Source organism: Impatiens glandulifera, chromosome 2, assembly GCF_907164915.1.
Source record: "Impatiens glandulifera chromosome 2, dImpGla2.1, whole genome shotgun sequence".
NCBI classification, from domain to species: Eukaryota; Viridiplantae; Streptophyta; class Magnoliopsida; order Ericales; family Balsaminaceae; genus Impatiens; species Impatiens glandulifera.
This window is the reverse complement of record NC_061863.1, coordinates 9271602-9294825: the sequence shown is the minus strand read 5'-3', so window position 1 is coordinate 9294825 and position 23224 is coordinate 9271602. Positions and strand designations below refer to the sequence as shown.

General features: G+C 25.7%; 1 non-coding gene across 1 annotated transcript; it reads right to left on the bottom strand.

Annotated features, from left to right (window-relative positions):
• Window positions 1-23151: 23151 nt before the first annotated feature.
• Window positions 23152-23224, bottom strand: TRNAR-UCU. Its single transcript has one exon. It is a non-coding gene; the product is annotated as a tRNA-Arg (tRNA).

The window sequence follows — 23224 nt, the reverse complement described above, 5'->3', positions numbered from 1 at the left end:
TCGTGATCGGGTGAAGAAAAGGCTATGATTATCTCAAGGGAGGTATATTGAGAAGATTCTAAAACGATTATGTATGGACAAGGCAAAGCCAGTTGCTTGTCCATTGGCTACACACTTGAAAATAAACAAGACAATGTCTCCCAAGGATGAAGAGGAAAGACAAGAAATGTGCAGTGTTCCATATGCTTCAGCAATAGGCAGTCTGATGTATGCAATGGTCTGTACAAGACCGGATATAGCTCATGCGGTTGGAGTACTTAGTCGTTTTCTTTCAAATTCTGGTAAGACACACTGGGAAGCGGTTAAGTGGCTAATGAGATATCTTCGAGGGACCTCCAAATACGCTTTGTGTTATGGTACTGGAAAGTCACATGTTGAAGGGTTTTCTAATTCAGATATGAGTGGTGATATTGACACAATGAGATCAACTTCAGGGTATTTGTTTACTTTTGGAGGAGGAGTTGTATCATGGCAGTCTCGTCTACAGAAATGTGTTGTTTGTCTACTAAAGAAGCTGAATATATTGTCATTACTAAATGTTGTAAAGAAATGAGATGGATGAAAGAATTGTTGAAAGAAATTGGCATTGTACAAAACAGGTTTGTGGTGTTTAGTGACTCACAGAGTGCTATACATGTGAGCAAGAATCCAAGTTTCCATTCATGTTAAACACATCCAAAGAAGGTACCATTGGATCCGTGAAGTGCTCGAGAAGGAGTTATACTTGGAGAAAGTGCACACAGATGAGAACGGGTCAGATATGATGACAAAGGGCTTGCCAAGAGGAAAGCATGAGATATGTTGTGCCAAAGCCGGAATGGTTCTGGCAGAAACGTCACGATGATGAATGTTTATAGCAACATTCTCCCATGGCTCGGAAGGGAGAGAATTGTTGGTGTTCCTTGCCATTGCGGGCGGGTTTTAAATTCCGGGTAAACGGGTCAGGGTTTTCTCTTATGAAAATGAGTTAGAGTATAAATATTTTTTTTTGGGTATTTTTCTCATAACATAGAAAATAGAGAGAGAGTGAATTACAGATCTAGGGTTTTCTGGTTTCCTTCTTCTTGTTGTTCTTTGGCTGATCCAGAGTGAGAGATTGGGGGAGCTTTTTGATTGTGGAGTAGTCCAATCATTCCTAGTGTAATCACTTCTTTTCATTTGAGAGCAGGGCATGTAAGTTTCTACTATTGACATTTGTTTGATTTAGTGAAACTTATCCCTCCCGTGGACGTAGGTCGATTTTGACCGAACCACGTATATTGTGTTGTCGTTTATTGTTTTGTGCTATTTCAGTTCTTGGTAATCTGTTTATCGTTATAGACGATTTGGAATCTGATTTGCTACAGGTTTTGATTTCTAAGAAGATCCATAGTTTTGCTGTTGCAAAACCCAACATGCTTGCCTATTCAAGATTCACACACTTGTGGGATTCGAACCCACCGTTCATAAGGTTAGCAAAATATGTGATTCATAAACACAAAATTAAAATATGTGAGTCATATTTTTTTCAAGGTGCATTATTTGCTATAACATATCAATTATTTGTTTTTACTATTATTTTGATTTGAACTACTAAACAAAAGAAATATTAGAATCAAAACATATTAGTTATTTGATCTTTTTCGTGACTATTTTCTCACAATATTAGCAAACTCATCCCTCATAAGATTAATGATGTTTGTGTGCCATGGACACAAAGTTAAACTCCCAATGAGACTTCAACCCACAATCGCTTAATTAGAAGTCAAGCGCCTTATCCATTAGACCACGGGTGCATGTGTTTTCAAGTATTTACACTAGTTGGGATTCAAACCCACCTCTCACAAGGTTAGCTAAATATGTAAGTCATAAATACGAAGTTAAAATAGGTGAGTCATATTTCTTTTCAAGGTGTCATCTCTACTATAACATATTAATTATTCATTTTTACTATTATTTTGATTTGAAATACTAAACAAAAGAAATTTAGGACATTTTAGAGCCTTTATGGTAAATTGAATAGTTTTGAATGAAATTAAAAAAAAAGTGTATTAGTTATTTGATCTTTTCTTTAATATTCACACTAGTGGGATTCGAATTCACCGCTCACAAGATTAGTAAAATACGTGAGTCATCATGTTTTAGAGTGTATTTCAGTCCAAACTCATTTTTCGAATGAAGCCTCTTTCCTACTATAACTAGAGTTGCAAATGAGCCAAGCTCAAACCAGTTTGAGCTCGAGTTCGACACGATTACGTATTTATTAACTCGATTAGAACTCGAGCTTAAACGAGTTTATAAATTTGAGTTTGAACTCGACTCGAAAAACATGAATTAAAATTAAAATTTCAAATTCAAGCTCGAACTCAAAACAAAATTTATTTTCAAAATGAAAATATCAAACTTCAATACCTATTCGACAAAAGAAATGGTTGAGCAACTTGAGTTTACTAATTCTCAAATGAAATAATATGAGAAAATGAAGTGACGGTGCTTGTGAATAAGTGAGAAATGATGAAAATGAAAGAATGCTTGTAAATATATGAGAGAAATTATGAAAAAGAAAGAATGCATAAAAATATATGATATGATTGTTATAATATATGAATGTTCTAATATAATATATTCATTATATATAATAATAGCGACGGATTAGGAAGCTAGGGTTAATAATGTGAGCCTGACATATGTACTTTGAACATGAAAAAGTTGAATAAAAATATTTATTTTAAGTTTTAATATTAAAATAAATAAAAATATATTATATATTATCTGACTCAAAAAAGCTCAACAAATCATCGAGCAAATATTATATGAGCTATAGCTCGAGATCGAACAAATATTATATGATCTATAGCTCGAGTTCGGTTCAAATATTAAACGAGTCGGCTTGAGCTCAACTCAAACTTGGTCAAAGTTAAGCTCGAATCGAGCGGCTCGCAAGCGGTTCACGAATAGCAAGTATTCACTCTGATGGATTTAAGGCTAGCAAAAATATGTGAGTCATCTTTTTTCAAGGTGTATTCTTTACTATAATATAGTGTCGTTTTTACTATTATTTTAATATGAACTACAAAACAAAGGAGATATGAAGACATTTTAAAGCCTTAATGGTATATTGAATAGTTTGAAATTGAATTAATAAATTTTTATTAGTTATTTGATTTTTTTAATGTTATATTGATGGAACATTCAAATCACATTCTAAAAAAGTAAAAAAACAAAAATTGAATAGTTTTGATTGAAATTAAAAATTTCAAGTATTTACAAACGAAAGTGGTATTCAAAACCACCTCTCATGAGATATTAAGACATTTTAGAGCCTTAATGATATATTAAATAGTTTAAAATTGAATTAAAAAAAATATAACCAGCATCACAATAATTGACGTCATCAATTTTTTTTTCTAATAATTATTTTATCTCTCCTAATATATATATATATATATATATAATAAAATTTGTCAGTGCAACTAATCCCCGCGAATTAAGCACATAGCCTGCAAACATACTTAACTATTTAATCAGACGCAAAATTTGTCTCTTGACTGTTAGAATCTTTAATCTAAATCTTTAATCCTTAAATCTATATTCTTAATTCTGTATGTCAATAAATCGAGATAAACTGTAATTGTGGAAACGTACCTGGATCTTTAATGAAGAACGGTTCATTAAGCCGTTCTTCGTTATTCTCTTCTTCTTGTTCTTGGATCTGGACCTGAATCTGAATGTGGATCTTCTCGTTCTGGATCTGGACCTGGATCGGAATGTTTGATGTGGGTGGGGTTTAAGTCTTCCAACCCTATATCGATAGCCTTCTTGAGAGTTCTTGAGAGATGAACTAAATCCTTATTGTTCGATGAGAGAAACAAATAGGCTGGCTATCTATATGGGTTGGGGACCTAGCCCTAATATACCCATTTATTATTCGGCCCATCAACGAAATAATGAATGGTATTTCTGCTTCTACACAAATATGTCCCCATATTTATTATAGATGTCCAAATAAGCCCATAACCTTTATACTTTAATAGATCACTTTATTTGGGCTTTAATCTTTATTATGATAACAACTAATATACAATTATTAAATTATATATGTACCCAAATATTGGAAATAATTCCAACAATCTCCCACTTGGGTCATATAATATTTCCTTCAATTGTATATTATAACCTTAAGAGCTCAAAATATTGTTATCATTACAAATACATCTATATCAATCTCGTCCATCAATTATAACAACATAGGATTAAAGCGGTTTTTGTTACATTAATTCGTAACTAAACCCTCAATAGTCACATATGTCAATACAATCAAATGATATAGATTAAACATGGGTGTGTAGTGTGGATTAACATGTAGAGTGATCTTTAACATGTCTAATACCAACTGGTCCTCCTTTATTCCTTATAGAGATCAATCTAAATAACTTTAAAATCTTGATTTTCTTTAAAAACTAAATCTTTAATTTCTTTAGAAACTAATTCTTTAATGTGCACATAAATTCCAAATTGTATCTATACAAGCATCACAATACAAACTCCCACTAAAACTGTATATCATCTAAATATGTAATATCCATATGAACAATATGTTCATGAAAGACCTCGGATAGCAAATATTTAGAGAACGGATCCGTAATTTTAGAGTTTGTCCAAATATGCTCAATAGATAAATAAACATTCTGAATTCTTTATTTTCCAAATAGTTCGACTTAGTCAAACTCATATTACTATTAAAGTAAAAGAACTGAAATTATTGTCACGTAATAACTTTAGTGGTCTTTCTATATCATTCATAATTTGCAACCTCGTGACAAAATTTTGCAGTCAGATTCTTTAATTGGATACCACAAAACACCTAATAAATTTTGCCATCAACTTGAAATAATTCGAGTGTCTACTTAACACTCTTCCAAAAATTAATTCTTTAAACTAAAATGATGTGGCACGAATTTTCGACTGTTTTAGTATCCAACAAAATTCGAATCAATATACCAAATGATCTCTATCCGATTCGATTTCACTATATGAGTATGCAATGTTTTGTTCTTAAAATATCACATTAGTTGTTTGGTTGCTTTCTTAATGATCCAAACCAGGATCCTTCAAGTATTTGTCCAACATCATAAATATTCTTAATTTCTTGATTCATATAATCTAGAGCATACATTAAACTCTTGTTTAAGGAGTATTATGTATATATATTTATTTTCAAGGCTAATCTTGAAGTACTTATGAGACTAAATTTATCTCTAGATCTTTCAAAATATCCAATAATTAACATCTAGAAATTCTTTAGTCTAGTTTATTTTCTTTAGACCTATAAGGCCTGACCTTAACTGGACAACCCAAAAAGAATTTACTAGTTGTTTTAGTTGAATCTTTATTCCATATATAAGTTGTAATTCTTAACTCTTCCTTCCAAATGAATCAATTACATGAAGATATTCCATAAATGTTTGTTTCCAAATAAAAAAAAAGTATCTAAAGTAATTCTTTATTTCTTCATCTTTAATATGAATTGTCAATGCCCACGTCGATGTTTCTTTCACCATCAATTGACTTTTGACAATTAACTCAACCGTACATCAACACATTTACTTTAGTAATACTGAAGTTACCATTAAATGTGTATGAGTACTGAAGTTAAATTACTCTTAGAACAAACAAAACAAACTATAATATGTATTCTTTTATGAACCACTTTCTTTAGTAATTTTCTTTTAGGTGCAATATCTGCAATTCTTACAACTTCATTTCTTTATTATGTATTAAGGTATTTGCTAAGTGAACACTATTTATGTTATTTTTGTTTCAATCTTTTATTTTTCTTACACACAATTGATGTGAGTTCATATAGAGACTATGTCTCCCTTTAGACAACTACAATTCACATCAATTAACTTAAGTGTAAATAAGAAAATCCAAATTAGATGCATGAGAATACATTATTGTAACTCTGACTTTAATGCATTACTTTTGAAACAAAATAAAACATATATTATTTATGAAATCTTTATTCTAATAATACCCTTAGCAATTTTAACCATTTTGGATATAATTCTTAAAAATACAACAAATTCTAAATATGTCTTAAAAATTATATCATATAAAATGAACTTAAGATGTTGACAAAAAAATAATCCGTATAAGCAGAAGTGTTAACTTGATTAGATAACAAAACAAATGAACAACCATACTCACAAAATTTTAATAATCACATAAATTCAAAATAATGGTACGTCTCATCATAAGATACCAAACGCAACATTAATATTTAGTCTTTGGACATTAAATATTAACTTGCAAACGGTACTCTTTTGTAGTAATCAAATATTAACAATAAGTCCTGTCAAATAATTGGTTATCTTCGGATATTACAATTATTCACATGGCCCACCGAATAATTGTTACATATTTATTACCACATGTGCATAATGTTATTCTGACCAATTATTTATCTTCCTTTGGGTCGATGAAATAACCGCATGAAATACATACACACTACCTTCTTAATTTATAAAACATATTAACCTTCACAAGAGAGCCTACTTTGGTAGGATGTTGCTTCAATTAATTGATTTAATAAATTAATAACTTATGTACATACTTTAAGTGTGTAACTCGACCAATTATTAAACTTCCTTTTGTCCGATTAATAATCGCATAGTTACAAACACAACCGTCTTAATCTTATAAAACAAATATGTTCTATAAATTAATAATTTGTACATTATTTAAATTTGCAATCCGACCAATTATTAACCTTCCTTTGGGCCGATTAACAACCGCATAATTACAAATTTAAGTGGGCCTAAAATTGTACCAAATTTTGAATGTGTTATTAACACCGAAAATCCGAATGTTGTTTTATGTATCAAAATTGCATAAATTCCATATGTGTTACACAAAACAAATAATTGTGATGTGATTTTACTAATCACTCAATTATTTCTTAATATCAATCAACACAATATATACATAAAGACCGAAATATGTATATATATTTGAATGTGTAATATAACATGATTGATTATTCATCCAAATATAATAAATAATTAAATAATCAATTACACAGATTACTCAAAATTCTAAATTTATCAATTATTAGGTTAATTGATTTCCTTAATTCTGAATAAATAACTTAATTCTTGATAAATAAGTTATTGATATTTATTTATTCTTTAATTATAAATTATTATTATTAATAAAATAATAATCTATTCTTTATTCTTGTCTTTTCTTAATTTATATATTTATATAAATTGACTTTTTCTAATTTCTGAATATATTCCATACATTAATTAATTAATTAAGTCATAAATTAAATGGATAATACATCCGTTTTTATACTAATTCATTAAATATATTACAAACTTAATGTAATCAAACTATTTTTCTTTACTTAATTCTCAAATCATAACCTATATCATAGATATATATTAAAGTTTTACAATTCTAAAATTCCATAATATATTTTACTTTATTCTTAATTGTATATAAATGTATTAATACATTAACAATTATTTCAGAAATAAATATTTATTCAATTTTTAACTAATTAAAATAATATTATCATTATTTTAATTCCTTATAAAATTAATTATTATTCCAAAATTGAATTCTTTAATTCCTTATATATATTATTATTATTATTTTAATTCCTTAAATTAATTATAATAATTAATTATTATCCAAAATTCCTTAATTCCTTATATATATTATTATTATTATTATTATTTTAATTCCTTAAATTAATTATAATAAATATAATATTATTCCTGAATTTCTTATTCCTTATATAATTAGAATGATAATAAATTATTATTCTAAAATTCAAATTTCCTTAATTCGTACTCAAAATATATATATATAACCAAAATATATATAATATATTTATTAATATCTCTTTAATTATCTAATTAATAATAAATAGATATTAATTACCATATATTTCTCTTATTCTTTATCATATATTTCTTTTATGACTTAAATTCTTAAATTCAGGTTATTAATTTGAATTATTATTTTCTAATTAATAATTAAATTCTTGAAATAAAACTTTTCCATCTTCTTTAATTCTTTACTATAACATATAATTTAATAAAGATCGTTTCTAAACTGTTATCTTCCTCCTACTTTAACAAATATTCTTTAACAAATCCTTTTCAATATTTGATATCTTTCTTTATAACATATGATCAGTTCTTTATTTTAACTTCTTTATTATATCTTTCTAATTAATTAAATATTCATATATTATATCTAATTAGAGAATATGAATCATTCTTTAATCATAATTCTTTAAACAAAATATATTAATCTTAATATCTAAAATTATTTAGATATCTTTATTTTAATCTAATCCAAAATTTTAGATTAATATATACATCAAATATTGTTGTTACTATTCATTAATTCATTCTATCATTATCCGTTCTAGCCAAATTAGATGAAGAACATAACTAGCCAAATTAGATCGAGAACAAAAAAAATGTCTAATCATATTCTTAAAAATTCTTATAAACTTAAATCTCAATAGATCGACATAGAGAGGGCTCTGATACCACTTGTTAGAATCTTTAATCTAAATCTATATTCTTAATTCTCTATGTCAATAAATCGAGATAAACTGTAATTGCGGAAACGTACCTGGATCTTTAATGAAGAACGGTTCATTAAGCCGTTCTTCGTTATTCTCTTTTTCTTGTTCTTGGATCTGGACCTGAATCTGAATGTGGATCTTCTCGTTCTGGATCTAGACCTGGATCGGAATGTTTGATGTGGGTGGGGTTTAAGTTTTCCAACCCTATATCGATAGCCTTCTTGAGAGTTCTTGAGAGATGAACTAAATCCTTATTGTTCGATGAGAGAAACAAATAGGATGGCTATCTATATGGGTTGGGGACCTAGCCCTAATATACCCATTTATTATTCGGCCCATCAACGAAATAATGAATGGTATTTCTGCTTCTACACAAATATGTCCCCATATTTATTATAGATGTCCAAATAAGCCCATAACCTTTATACTTTAATAGATCACTTTATTTGGGCTTTAATCTTTTAATCTTTATTATGATAACAACTAATATACAATTATTAAATTATATATATACCCAAATATTGGAAATAATTCCAACATTGACGGGCTCAAACTCTGGACCTTAAGAAGACTGGGAATATCCACATCTTTTTGTCGTTAGGCTAGAAGAGGGGATATGATTTCTGATTATTCTTCAAAATGTGACTAACTCAAACGAGTTAAACTAAATTTTAAATATGTGTCTTGCGTGCATTATTATATTATTATGCACCTCAGATGTAGATAAATTTATTACCCCAAATGTTGGGGTATAGATGAAATTCTAAGTGTACTAAAAATTAAGATGTTTAAAAATTGATGGGTGGATAATACTTTAAATTATATGTCCCATTCGTTACGGAATTAGGGTTGGTGCCCCAATTGTTGAGGTTGACACCCATCATGCTAGCGTTGATCTTGTCGCGAGATCGATGCACGATTCAAAACTAATAGGTACCTCCTCTTGCTTTGACAAGCATGATACACTATTGATTGAATCATATGTTTAACAAAGAATTATGAAATACCTAAAAGTCTTATTTTGATTTGCAAAAATACGAACTTGGAACGATCATGAAGAAATTAACGATACTTCTTTATCTTTTGAGTTGTTCGGTCGGATCGGTCGATTAAGATCTTTGGTCTCTCAATTGATTATGCGTCTGTGTAGAAAAGACCAGCAACAAACAACTCCATAATACACATCTCGTATACGAGCTCCCAACTCGATCTCCACTATTGAAGAAAGAAAGAGAAGGCCTATGAGTCTAGGGGGACATCACTTGAGCCCAGCGGACATCGTAGGAGAACGAGAGAATCTAAATTTTTAAAAAAAAGTTAAGATCCTTGACAAAATAGCTTAATAATGGAGAGGTAAATGTCAGTCGCCAAAACAAAATCCATATCAAGGTAAATTATGATCCCATAAACATATGTGATGTCCTTGCCATGAGATGAATTCATGTTGATTTTCCTAACTTCCATTTTTATTTATTTTTTCTAATTTATGATAACTTTTACTCTCTGTATTATAATTTGTATTGACTTAATTTTTGACCAATTTGACCCTAATCTTTACACTCTTGGTCAAAATATAAAATCGAGAAAAATATCAATAAAATATTCAAAAATGAGAATAAGCATAACCAAATAAAATATGAAATCAAACAAATTATAATTTATACAAAATGACAATTAAAGAAGAAAAATTCAATGATAGTTAATAAACATTTTTTATCTACAAAATATAAAAAAACAATATTAATAAACATATCTCATCTTAATATATTTAATATATAATAATAAAAAACTAGCCATAAAAATGAGAAAATACTAATTGTAAAAAAATTATATAACTATAAATTTTAAATAAATAAGATGATATATATATATATATATAAGTATAAAATAACAATAATAAAATAAAATAATGTAAATTATAATCTTTAATAAAAAAAAAAATATAAACATTAAAGATGAATAAATATCTCTTAAAAATATTATGATAAGAATAAAATATTTGTTTATCAAGAATGTAAAATTAATATTTTTAAAATGTTATTATGTATAAAATAATTATTTATTTTAATGTTATTTAATATTATTATTATATAAAGTTTTATATAATTATTAAAAAATATATTAAGAATAATATATATATATATATATATATATATATATATATATATATATATATATATATTAGGTGGATAATTAAAATATTAATAATAACATTATAATTCATTTAAATAAATATAATTTTATAATAAAATAGAATATTATTTTCAAAAATATATCAGTTATTAATAAAAAAAAAATTAGTTATTAATAATATAAATATAATTTAATAATAAAAATATAATATTAAAATAAAACTATATATTATTTTAAATAAATATAAATAAAAGAATTTAAAACTAATATTTTTATAATATAATAATATAATTAATAAAATATTTGTATAGACTAATCAAAATTTTAAAATACTTATATATAATAATTATATTTAAAATATTTATATTAAAATTAAAAAGGCTGTTTTTATAATATTTTATAGAATAGTTATTTCTAATTTAATTAATATTTATAATTAAATATTATTATATTTAAAATTTAAATTTATAATATTTAAATTGAATGAAATATTGGTTTAAAAAGTTTTATTATAAGTTTTATTAATATAAATTAAAATATAATATATTTAATTACAAAATTATATTATTAATTAAAATATAAAATTATATTATAACTAGAAAACTTTAAAAATTTTAAAATAATATATATTATATTTTATAAAATAGTGTTTACTTTAATTAATATTTATAATTTAATTTAATTATATTTTAAATTTTAATTTATAAAATTTTAATTAAAGGAAAATTTTAAAAAATAATAAAAATAACACAGAAGAAGAACTATCAACATTTATCTATTATGACCGAATTCTTTAAACCAAAGTGTTGGAAATTTTTGATAAAATTAAAAAACAGAAAATTACAAATTCTTATTCTAATTAACAAAATTATTATTATTAAATATAATATATTATAATTTCAAAAAAAATAGAAATATTATTATATAAATATAAAATTTATTTTATTTTATTTTTTAAAATATTAATTATTAAAATAAATATATAAGTATATAATATAATTTAGGATTAAAAAGTTTAGATTATTATATTATTTGAATAAATAAAATTGAGATATAATATTAATATTTTATAATATACAAAATTATTTTAATAATATTAGAATAGAAATAAAATATAATAAATTTTAATTAAATATAATTAATATTCAAAACAATAATTCAATTATAAAAACATTAAAAATATTATTAAAAATTAATAATATAATGTACTTAATATATTTTAGTTATATAAAAATTTATAAATATTCTTGACAATTAATAATAATTAAGTAATATAAAATTCAAGTTCAATATATAAATGTAATTATTATAAACTAAAGTATGAGTTTTTATTATTTAATAATAATGAAAAAAATGATAATATATTATAATATTTTTAAATAAATAAATTATAAAACTATTTTTATATTATTTTTATTTAATGTAGCATATAATACATTATATATTATTTAAAATAAATTAATTATATATTTGGTAAAAACAAATAAAATAATATAAGAAATTATACGTGAAATATGATATTATTTTAAAATATATATTATTTTAAAAGAATTATTATAAGAATTTATAAGTTAAATATTTTATGTTATATGTTAATTTTTTTTTATAAATTATGTATATTTGGTTATATTTTTAATTGTTTGAGTATTATTATTTTAGTGTTATTTCCATTATATAAAATTTTATATTTCTAATTATTAAATTTAAATAATTATTTTAATTTGAATTTAATATACAAATTAATTTAAAATATTTTATTACTCATTAAAATACTTTTCATTAATCAGTTTATTAAATAGAATAATAAATATTTTGAATCTTAATAATAATTGTAAAATTTATGAAACATAAATAAATATTATTATTTAAATTTATTTTTGTAATAAAAAATAATATTATTAAAATAATAATATTATTATTACAATAATAATTTTAATAGTAATAATATCTTATTAATTATATATAATTCAATAATAAAATTTTAATATTAACACTAAATTCTATTTTATTAATTTTAATTTTTATATAAGAGAATAAATAAAAAAGAGATTTTATAATAAAAATAATTAATTTGGAAAAAAATTATTATTTATTGAAAACAAATGAATAAAAAAAGTATATAATATAATATAGGATTAAAAAGTTTATATTATTATATTATTTGAATATATAAAATTGAAATATAATATTAATATTTAGAATATACAAAATTATTTTAATAATATTTAGAATATAAATAAAAAATAGTAAATTTTCATTAAATATAATAATATTCAAAACAATAATTCAATTATAAAAATATTATAAAAAAATAGTAAATTTTTATTAAATATAAATAATATTTTATTACTCATTAAATTACTTTTCATTTATCAATTTATTAAATAGAATAATAAATATTTGAATCTTAATAATAATCTTAAAATTTATGAAATATAAATAAATATTATTATTAAATAAAAAATAATAATATTATTAAAATAATAATAATATTATTAAAATAATAATTTTAGTAGTAATAATAACTTATTAATTATATATAATTCAATAATCAAATTTTAATATTAACGCCTAATTATATATCATTAATTTTAATTTTTATATAAGAGAATAAATAAAAAAAGAGATTTTATAATAAATCAATCATTTAGGAAAAAACTATTATTTATTGAAAACAAATAAATAAATAATATTATAACTAACATTATATTAAATATCAATTTTTTCTAATATAAATGTTTTTCTCTATGATTCAATTATAATTAATAAAATATAATTAAATAATATAAGAGTGATTTCACTTGAAATTGAAACATGTTTGAGTGAAAATGTTGAATATTGCTAACTTATTATATTTAAAATAAATAATAAATAAATACAATTAATTAACTGTTTTTTCTTTATTTAAATATCACTATTCAGACTACCGAAGTCTAATCATCTCAAATATTTATCATATCTAATGATGATTTTGATGTGGCCGAATATACCTTAGGGATGTGTTGGGCTTAAACCTTTTTTTTTAATGTTGTAAATGAAGTTTGTAAATGAAGTGATCTTCTAATTTTTTAATTTTTTTTTAAGTCTAATTGGTTTTCTAATTCTCAAAGAGAAGTAGAACTGATCCACCAGTTTCTTGCACAATTTTTTCAAGCCAATCCTATCTCTAATTTTTTGATTTGTCATTTTGAATCTTTGATAATCTATATCTGTTGCACTGGGTTAAAATGACAAAACCTATTAGGATGTCTTTTGTAATTTTAGAATTTACATTGAAATTGGAATTGGAATTGGAATTGGAATTGGAATTGGACGGAGGGTCCAATTCCAATTCTTATATTTGTTAGACACTTTAATATTAAGAATTGGAATTGGAATTAGAATTCCAATGAAATTCAATACAGTGTAATTTGATAATTCTCAATTCCAATCTTTTTAGGTCAGAATTGTAATTCTAAATTAACATGTTTTTCACGTTTTTGACATGTTTAACACGTTTTTCAAATATTTAACACGTTTAACACATTTTTAACACGTTTAACATGTTAACACGTTTTTTGCACGTTTAACACGTTTTTGGCACGTTTAACACGTTTTTGACACATTTAACACGTTTTCACGTTCTTGACACGTTTAACAATTTTTTGACACGTTTAACACGATTTTCATGTTTTTAACACGGTTTTGACATGTTTAACACGTTTTTCACGTTTATGCACATTTTTTACGTTTTGGCGAGTTTAACAAAGTTTTCACATATTTAGCACGTTTAATACGTTTTTGACACGTTTGACACATTTAACACGTTTACACGTTTTTGACACATTTAACGCGTTTTTAACACTTTAAACAGGTTTATCATGTTTTTTAGCACGGTTAACACGTTTTTGACACATTTAACACGTTTTTTTTTACGTTTTTGACATGTTTACCATATTTTTGACACGTTAAACAAGTTTTTCACATATTTGACACGTTTAACAAGTTTTTTACATATTTGGCACGTTTAACAAGTTTTTCACATATTTGGCACGTTTAACACGTTTTTGACACTATGGGTCAAATGGGTTCATACAAGATTTATGAAAGAAGAGCAGAGTATCTGGACACTAAGCATCAACGAAAGAATGGCATGGTCATTGAAGAAAATCCTAAAAACAAGAAAAGATGCCTTTCAAATGGTGAAAACCACAATTGGAAATGGAAGAGGGGTACTATTCTGGCATGATCCTTGGCTGGATAATATTCCCATTATATTCAAAGAAGAAATGCAAGGAAACAGAGTTAGAAGAGAATACATCAAGTACTCATTTAGAGACGTATATGAAGGTAGATGTGATTCACTTTTGAGGCGTATTCCAGAAGGTGATAGAATCCTAAACCTAATGAGGCAGAAGCAACTCAATAAAAATAATGATGAAATAAGCTGGAAAACAGAAAGCAATGAGAAGTTTATTACAGGAAAGGCATGAGAAATTGTTAGAACAAGAGGACAGGAGGTAGATTGGCATAATGTGGTATGGTCTCCAAAGATTATTCCTCGTCACCAATTTATTCTCTGGCTGGTATACAAGAAAAGGTTGACAACAAAAGACAGAATTCGAAAATATATAAACATTCCTGATATCAACTGTGTCCTATGTTCGGGAGTTGAGGAAAGCATAAACCATTTATTTGGGGAATGCTCTTTTGTAATACAAATCTGGAGGATGTATGCTGCAAACATGAACATCATCAACTTTCCAAGAATATGGGAAGAAATCCAAAAGTGGATGAAGAATAAAGCAAAAGGAAGATCCTTCTATGTAAGTATGTTGAAATGCTACTTTGGAGCAGTAATCTACAATATCTGGAAAGAAAGAAATTCAAGAACTCACAGTGGAAGAAGTAGAACCGCTGAAGATATTTGGAGAGATATAACTTCAGATGGAAATGCACTCATTCAATCCTGGAGAGGAATCGAAAGGAATGAAGAGTATAGAAAGCTCTACCATATATGGGATATTTCGTTTGAGAAGGTCACAAGTAGAATAAAAGTAAAAACGCTGTAGGCGCTAATTGATTATTGTTATTGTCTGTAATTCAATTATTGTTTCATTGTCAAATTTAGAAATTGTCTAGATCTGATCTTAAACTTTTGTATTTTTTTCCCTCTTTTGGGTTTTTTTTTTAATGAAATGGCACTAAGCTGTTTTCCCAAAAAAAAAAAAAAAAAAACACGTTTTTGACATGTTTTCATGTTTTTAACACGTTTAAAACGTTCTTAACACATTAAACATGTTTAACACGTTGTTGACACGTTTCACATGTTTTTTATGTTTTTGACACGTTTGACACATTTTTGACATGTTTAACACGTTTTTAACATATTTTTCACGTTTTGGCACGTTTAACAAGTTTTTTACTTATTTGGCACGTTTAACACATATTTGATATGTTTAAAACGTTTTAACGCTTTTGACACGTTTAACATATTTTTAACACATTAAACACGTTTATCATGTTTTTGGCACGTTCAACACATTTTTGACACGTTTAACACATTTTTCACATTTTTGACACGTTTAACACGTTTTGGTATGTTTAACACATTTTTGGCACGTTTAATACGTTTGATAAATATTGACACATTGACCACATTTTGACATGTTTAATACGTTTTGACCCATTTAACACACTTGTGACATGTTTAAAACGTGTTAAATATGTCAAAAATGTGTTAAATATGTAAAAATTTGAAAAACATGCTAAACATGCCAAAAATGTGTTAAACTTGTCAGAATGTGTTAAATGTACCAAAAACGTGATAAACATGTTAAACGTGATAAACATGTTATAAATGTTAAAAATGTGTTAAACATGCCAAAATGTATAAAACGTGCCAAAAATGTGTAAAACGTATTAAACGTGTGAAAAATATGTTAAACGTGTCAAACGTGTGAAAAACATGTTAAACATGTCAAAATGTGTTAAACGTGCATTAAACATGACAAAACGTGAAAACGTGTTAAACTTATCAAAACGTGTAAAAAAATATGTTAAACGTATTAAAAATGTCAAAAACGTGTTAAATGTGCCAAAAACGTGTGAAAACGTGTTAAACATGCCAAAACGTGAAAAACGTGTTAAAAATGTGTAAAACGTGTTAAACATGCCAAAAACGTGTTTAACGTGCCAAAAATATGAAAAACATGTTAAACATGTGAAAAACATGTTAAACATGTGAAAAACGTGTAAACATGTTAAGCATGTCAAAAACATGCCAAAACGTAAAAAACATGTTAAACCTTTCAAATCGTGTGAAAAACATTTTAAACGTATTAAAAATGTCAAAAACTTGTTAAATATACCAAAAACGTGAAAAACATGTTAAATGTGTGAAAATATGTTTTAAGTGTGAAAACACGTGTTAAACATGTCAAAAACGTGTGAAAATGTGTTAAACGTGTTAAATATGTCAAAAATGTGTTGAACGTGTTAAACATGTCAAAAAAGTGTTAAATGTGTTAAACATGTCAAAAACGTATTAAACGTGCCAAAAACGTGAAAACATATTTAAGAAGTTAATACTTTGAACCGATATTTTATTTTACAAACATAGGAATTGGAATTGAATTACAATTCTATCATATTCCCAAACATAGGAATTGAATTACAATTCTATAATTTTCTCAAACATAAAGATTGAATTGTAATTCAATGCCAATTCTCATTGAATTGGAATTAGAATTCCAATGCCAAATCTAATTCCAATTACAATTCCCCCTCATCAAACACATCCTTAGAGAACTTTTCAAATATACACAATCATGTCGTAATAAAACTCCCGCTCAAAAGATTAGAAAAGTTTATGTGACATGGACACAAAGTTACACACCCGGTGGGACTCGAACCCACATATTAAAAGTCAAAGCGCCTTATCTATTAGGCCACGAGTGCTTGCATATTCACACCTTGGTGGGATTTACAGTTGACAACATTAACAAAAATATGTAGACAAATACAAAGTTAAAATAGGTGATTATTCGTTTTTACTATTATTTTGATATAAACTACTAAACAAAAGATATATTATGTAATATAAATAGTTTTGAATCAAATTTTTAAAAAAATGTATTAGTTATTTGATATTTTCATTACTATTTTGATGAGAATATTCAAAACTCGTTCTAAAAAAGCAAAACTAAATTGAATAATTTTGATTAAATTAAATATTTCAAGTATTCATACTAATAGGATTGGAACTCACTGCTCACAATATTAGAAAAATGTGTCATATAAATGAAGTTAAAATATTGTTTCAAAGTGCATTTTCTAGTATAACATATAATTACACACAACCGTTGGGACTCGAACCGACAATCGAATGATTAGAAGTCAAGTGTCTTATTCATTAGGTAAAGAGTGTTTGGTATTCACACTCTTGTGGATTCGAACCCACCAGTTATAAGGTCAGTGAAATATGCGAGTCAAAGACATTAAGTTAAAATATTTGATTCATATTTTTTTTATAACATATTGATTATTCGTTTTTACTATTATTTGATTTAAACAACTAAACAAAAGAGCTATATTGAAAAGTTTTGAATTGAATTAAAAAAAATGTATTAGTTATTTGATATTTTTTCAATGTTATTTTGAAGGGAACATTCAAATCTCATTCCATAAAAAGAAAAATACTAAAATTGAATAATCTTGATTGAAATTAAAATAAACACAATCTAGGGGTAATGAAACTCCCCCGCTAATAAGATTAGTAATGTTTGTGTCACAATTACACAAAGTTACACACCCTGTGGAACTCAAACCCTCACTCGTTTGATTAGAAGTCAAGCGCCTTATCTATTAGTCCATGAGTGCTTGTATTCACACTCTGGTGGGATTCAAATTCACCGCTGACAAGGTTAGTGAAATATGTAAGACTTAAACACGAATTTAAAATAGCTTATTCATATTATTTTAAGGTGCAATCTCTACTATATTATTCGTTTTTACTATTATTTTGATATGAACTACTAAATAAAAGAAATATTATGACATTTTAGAGCCTTTATGGTAAATTAAGTAGTTTTGAATGAAATTTAAAAAAATTATTAATTATTTGATCTTTTTCATTACTATTTTAATAAGAATATTCAAAGCTCATTCTAAGAAAGCAAAACTAAATTGAATTAAACATTTCAAGTATTCACACTATTGGGTTTCGAACACACTGCTCACAAATTTAGAAAAATATGTGTCATATAAACGAAGTTAAAATATATATATATATATATATATATATATATATATATATATATATATATATATATATATATATATATATATATATATATATATATATATATATATATATATATATATATATATATATATATATATATATATATTTATACACAATCATTGGTATCGAACGATCGCTAGGTTAGAAGTCAAGTGCCTTATTGATTAGGTAACAAGTGCTTATGTATTCAAGTATTCACATTCTTGTGGATTCGAACCTACCGCTTACAAAGTCAGCGAAATATGCGAGTTATAGACACTAAGTTAAAATAGGTGAGTCATATTTTTTCAAGGTGCATTCTTTTCTATAACATATTGATTATTCATTTTTACTATTATATTGATTTTTACAACAAAACAAAAGAGATATTAAGACATTTTAGAGCCTGTATATTGAATAGTTTTGAATTGAATTAAAAAATATATTTGTTACTTGTTATTTTTTCAATGTTATTTTGATGGGAACATTCAAATCTCATTCCATAAAAAGGAAAAAACTAAAATTGAATAGTTTTGATTGAAAATAAAATTTCAAATATACACAATCTTGTGGTAATCAAACTCGCCGCTCATAAGATGAGTGATGTTTGGGTGTCATGTACACAAAGTTATACACCCGGTTGGACTCGAACCCACAATAGCTTGATTAGAATTCAAACGTCTTATCCATTATAAAGGTGCATTTGTTTTCAATTATTTACACTCTCTTGGGATTCAAATCCACCACTCACAAGGTTAGCGAAATATGTGTCACGGGCATGAAGTAAGAATATGCTAGTCATATTTTTTTAAGGTGCATCCTCTGCAATAAAATTTGATTATTCATTTTTACAATTATTTTTATTTGAACTATAAAACAGATATTAAGACCTTTTAGAACGTTTATGGTAAATTGAATAGTTATATTGGAATTAAAAAAAATGTATTTGTTATTTGATATTTTGAATTGTCGTGGAAAACTTTAGAAAAAATAGAAGAAACAGAGAATTCTTGTATATTTTTACTTGAAAATTAACTCCATAATAGGAGTAAGATTGACAGAAAAATAATACTAATAGTGTCATAATTCTAGGGGAAGATAAAACACTCCCCTCAAGTTGACGATACACACTCCAACAATTGCTCAAAATATAATTACACTTAGAAGTGAAACACCTTATCCATTAAGCCATGAGTTCTTGTTTATTCAAGTAACACTCTGGTGGTGCTTGTTTATTCAAGTATTCACACCAATCACTAAGTTAACGAAATATACACGAAGTTAAAAAGTTAAAATAGTTGGTCATATTTTTTTTATTCTCTACTATAACATATCTATAACATATTAATTATTCAATTTTTACTATTATTTTTATTTGAATTACAAAACAAAAGAGATATTAGGATCTTTTATAGCCTTTATGATAAATTGAATAGTTTTGAATAGATTAAACTACAAAACAAAAGATATATTAACATCTTTTAGAACCTTTATGATAAATTGAAGAGTTTTGAATGGATTAAAAATATGTATTACTTATTTGATCTTTTTCGCTATTATTTTGATGGTAACATTCAAAACTCATTCTAAAAAAGAAAAACTAAATTAAATAGCTTTTACGAAATTAAAAATTACAAGTATTCACACTAGTTGAATTCGAACACACTAATTATTCAAGTATTCACACTCTAATGGTGCTTGTTTATTCAAGTATTCACACTCTGATAGGATTCGTATCCACCACTCTCACAAGGTTAATGAAATATACACTAATTAAGTTAAAATAGTTGAGTCATATTTTTTTATATTCTCTATTATAACATATTGATTATTCGTTTTTACTATTATTTTGATTTGAACTACAAAACAAAAAGAGATATATTAGGATCTTTTATAGCCTTTGTGATAAATTAAATAGTTTTGAATGGATTAAACTACAAAACAAAAGAGATATTAAGATCTTTTAAAACCTTTATGATAAATTGAATAGTTTTGAATGGATTAAAAATATGTATTACTTATTTTATTTTTTTCGCTACTATTTTGATGGTATCATTCAAAACTCATTCTTAAAAAGCAAAACTAAAATAATAGCTTTTATCGAAATTAAAATTTTCAAGTATTCACACTATGGTGGTGCTTGTTTATTCAAGTATTCATACTCTGGTGGGATTCGTATCCACCACTCACAAAGTTAACGAAATATACACGAGGTTAAAATAGTTTAGTTATATTTTTTTATTCTCTACTATAACATATTGAATATTCTTTTTTACTATTATTTTGATTTGAACTACAAAAACAAAAGAGATATTAGGATTTTTATAGCCTTTAGGATAAATTGAATAGTTTTGAATATTTTGAACTACAAAACAAAATAGATATTAAGATCTTTTAGAGCCTTTATGATAAATTGAATAGTTTTGAATGGATTAAAAATATGTATTACTTATTTGATCTTTTTCCTACTATTTTGATGGTAACATTCAAAACTCATTCTAAAAAAGCATAACTAAATTAAATAGTTTTTATCGAAATTAAAAATTTAAAGTATTCACACTAGTTGAATTCGAATACATTGGTTACATGATTAGCGTCATATGTGTGTCGAAGACACAAAGCTACACACCCGATGGGACTCGAACCCACAATCGCTTGATTAGAAGTCAAGTGCCTTATCAATTAGGTCACGAGAGCTTGTTTATTCAAGTATTCACACTCTAGCGGAATTCGAACCGGATTAGGGAAATATGTGTGTCATAGACAGAAATTTAGAATATGAGTCATATTTTAGGGTGCATTCGGGCTATAATATAATTATTATTCATTTTTTTTGTGAGCTATAAAACAAAAGAGATAGTAGGACCTTTTAGAGCCTTTATGGTAAGTTGAATAGTTTTGAATGGATTAAAAAAAGTGTATTACTTATTTAATCTTTTTAGTTACTATTTTGATGGAAACATTCAAAGCTCATTCTAACCGGGCAAAACTAAATTGAATAGTTTTGATTGAAATTAACTTTTTTTACTTATTCACACTAGTGGGATTCGAACACATCACATACATGATTAGCGAAAAATGTATGGTATGGACTCAAAGTTACATATCAGGTGAGATTCATTTTTTTTTTGTGAGCTATAAAACAAAAGAGATAGTAGGACCTTTTAGAGCCTTTATGGTAAGTTGAATAGTTTTGAATGGATTAAAAAAAGTGTATTACTTGTTTAATCTTTTTAGTTACTATTTTGATGGAAACATTCAAAGCTCATTCTAACCGGGCAAAACTAAATTGAATAGTTTTGATTGAAATTAACTTTTTTTACTTATTCACACTAGTGGGATTCGAACACATCACATACATGATTAGCGAAAAATGTATAGTATGGACTCAAAGTTACATATCAGGTGAGACTCAAACCCACAATTTCTTGATTGGAAGTGAGGCGTCTTATCCATTAGTCTACCAGTGCTTGTGTGTTCAAGTATTCACACTAGCGGGATTCGAACTCACCACTCAAAAGGTTAGCGAAATATGAGTGTGATAGATACAAAGTTAAAATAAGTAAGTCATATTTTTTCAAGGTGGATTCTCTGTTATAACATATTGATTATTGGTTTTTACTATTATTTTGATTTGAAATACAAAACAAAATAGATATTATGACATTTTATAGCCTTTATGGTAAATTGAATATGTTTGAATGGAATTAAAAGAATGTATTAGTTATTTGATAATTTTCACTACATTTTAATGGAACATTCAAACCCAACGCTCACAAGATGAGTGTCATGGGCACGAAGTTACACACTCGGTAGGATTTCCACGAAGTTACACATGAACTCAGTGGGATTCAAATGTACAATCGCTTGATTTCTAATAATTGTCTTATCCATCAGGCCACAAATGCATTCAAGTATTCAAGCTCTAATAGGATTCTTACCAAGAAGGGTATCAAAATATGACTCATAAACACACAAAGTTAAAATAGGTGAGTCATATTTATTTCAGAGAGAATGATTATTCCTTCCTACTATTATTTTGATTTGAACTAAAAACAAAATAGATATGACGATATTTTAGAGCCTTTATGGTATGGTAAATTGAATAGTTATTTGTTCAATAATATTTTGATGGAACATTCAAAACCAAAAAATAAATAAATTACACACCCGGTGGGACTCGAACCCACAATCGCTTGATTAGAAGTCAAGCGCCTTATCCATTAGGCCACGGGTGC